Below are 2,553 nucleotides of genomic sequence, written 5' to 3'. Positions count from 1 at the left end.
GACTTGCGCGCGCGGTTCCTTATTAGTCGCCTTTTACGACAAGCCAAGGCGGCTGGAGACGTATTCTGTAACCCCCCGTCTCCAGGGGAGATTCAATTCTATACTACATGTGTGTAAGGGCACCGTAAGCGGAACGCTACGTATAGTGCGTATGCAGTCAGAGAACCTAAGGGGAAGAGTAAGAAGGGTCGCGGTTCGCCGAGAGTCGGCCAGCGAGAGGAAGGATCAGGCCGGCCGGTCTCGATCACTGCCCGCAGGTACAGCGAGAGGGAAAGATCGAGTTCGGGATGCTGTGAAGAGCGAGCGCGAGAGAGGGGATCAAAGAAGAAGCGGCGAGTCGGAATCCGGGAGAGAGCCGAGACGCGAGCGTAATGCGTCCGAGATTAGAGGTCGCTGATTGGGAATCGCGCGTCATGTTGATGCGATTTTATTGAATTTAATTAAATTGATGTAAGGAAATGTAAAATGTAATAAAATTCAAAATTGATCAAAATCTAAAATTACAGAAAACTAGAATTGATGTTTCGTGTTTGAAGAACCACATTAATATTATAATTAAGAATTCATACGAACCAAAACCTTGAATTTTAAATTTGCCATGAAAATTAATTTTAAAGGTAAATAAATACAATTTTCGCGAAAGAAGTTGGTGCAGATTGCTTTCAAGATTAATTGTCGGAGAGAGAGGTAGATGTTCGGGAAATGTAGCATGTATTAAAATTGGATTTTCGAAATTTGAATTTTAGATTAGGCACGAAAGCTAGCAGTTTTAAGGGGGGTAGACACAGTACGTGACGTCATCGATTCTGGACGTCGGTATTATAGTAGTTTTTTCGTTGGGCCTGGGGAGCCACTTGCGTGTTTTTGTTACGAACTTGAAAGGTTTAATTCTCAGCTAGCGTGTGCGCAACACGATCTAGGAAGGCAACAGCGCCTCAAGTATTTTTACAAACAACATTCAAACGCTCATCTCGCCAGAGGCATCGTCACGATACGCCTGAAGAACGAAAGCGAAACATTGGCGCGCGTTTTAGAGTGAGATGTACGGTGATCATGCTATCTTTCTTTCAACCCAAATGATAGAATGTCACGCTCCGATAAATTCTGACTGACCAAACGCGTGGATTTTACATAGCACACCGTAGCACCTCCTCGCTGCTGAAAATATATGCCTGCTCCGAAGGAACGGGCAATCTGAGAATTATTTTTAGAAGAAGTTATTAACTTTTTAAAATAAATGTTTTTTAATTAATAAAAGTATACAGGATACGTCATGCAATTGGGACGCATTATATCTTGAATTTGGTAAGAGATAGGAAAAAGCTGTTTATGTAAAAGTTCAATGGTATGATATTGTATATTTTTCTGTGATTTCATTTTCTTCGTGAATGCAACAATGCACTCAAAAAATGCAAATCCACTTTTTATTTAAATGGAATTGCATTTTTTTTACTTGTGTCAACTCCTTGAAACATACTGCATAAAAAAGTAATATGGTACTATTAGAACTAATAAATGGAGGGACCTCGCGTCTGTACAGTAAAAGTTGAATTTGTGCAACAATTCATATATTCAGCAGAGGTGTCGAATCTCGGATTATATGCGATAGCCAGCCAAGCGTGAACGTAGAAAGGGACAGACAGTGAGAGGAGAGAGCGAGAGGTCCAATGATCTAAGGAAAGAGCCGAAACATATCGGTGTGACTAATACTAAATCAATTATGAAACTTTTTTATTTTGACTTTTTTTAACCGAAATTTTTACTAGCGCATTGGTGAAATTTCTCGGATTAAAATGATACTACACACGATATAGTTTGAATGAGGCGAGGTTTGTTATGGGGCGCTGTGAAAAATTCAGGCGGACGGCAGTAAAATCTTAGAGAAAAGGGACAATCTCAACATGCAGAATGAGAGAAGGACAGCATGACTGTAGTGCGTCTCACTCAGCGTTCGTGCGTTGGTGCCTTTTTCGCTTGCCTTCGCAGCACAGTTCGAGTGACGTAATCAAGCTGACGCTTGATTCTGGCTACGATTCCAAATCGGCAGCCTTTCTACTTAGACGCCACCTTATAACTACTAGCTGAACTAAATTTGTCACGTAACTTGCTCTGTAGTATCCAGATAATGGCGGAACTCGTCTTTGGGAATGCTTTTACGGGAATACACTTTTCGTCCATATATGAGAAGATTTTGATCTAAATAAGGGTTCATTCGAAAGAGGAAGGTTCAATGCAGGGCGGTCTGGTCACAGTTTGAGTCACAGAACTGTTTTAGTGACCTAAAAAATACTTGGAATCTGCGGATGTACTTTGTCGATTCTTCCTCTACTTTGGACACTCATATTATTAAATATCGACACAATCTCGTTGAACCATGACCAGACCGCCCTGCATTGGACCTTCCTCTTCGAATGAGCCCTCACCCAGCCCCAAATCTTCTCATATAAGGACGAAAAGTGTATTCCCGTAAACCCCTTTTTAGGCCCATTTTTGCCGGTAATGTCACCTCGCTGCATTACCCGTGTCTACCCCCTTAAGCGCCTCGTTGGGCGG

Source organism: Osmia bicornis, chromosome 6 (genome assembly GCF_907164935.1).
Source record: "Osmia bicornis bicornis chromosome 6, iOsmBic2.1, whole genome shotgun sequence".
In the NCBI taxonomy this organism is placed as follows: Eukaryota; Metazoa; Arthropoda; class Insecta; order Hymenoptera; family Megachilidae; genus Osmia; species Osmia bicornis.
This window is presented reverse-complemented; position numbering follows the sequence as displayed.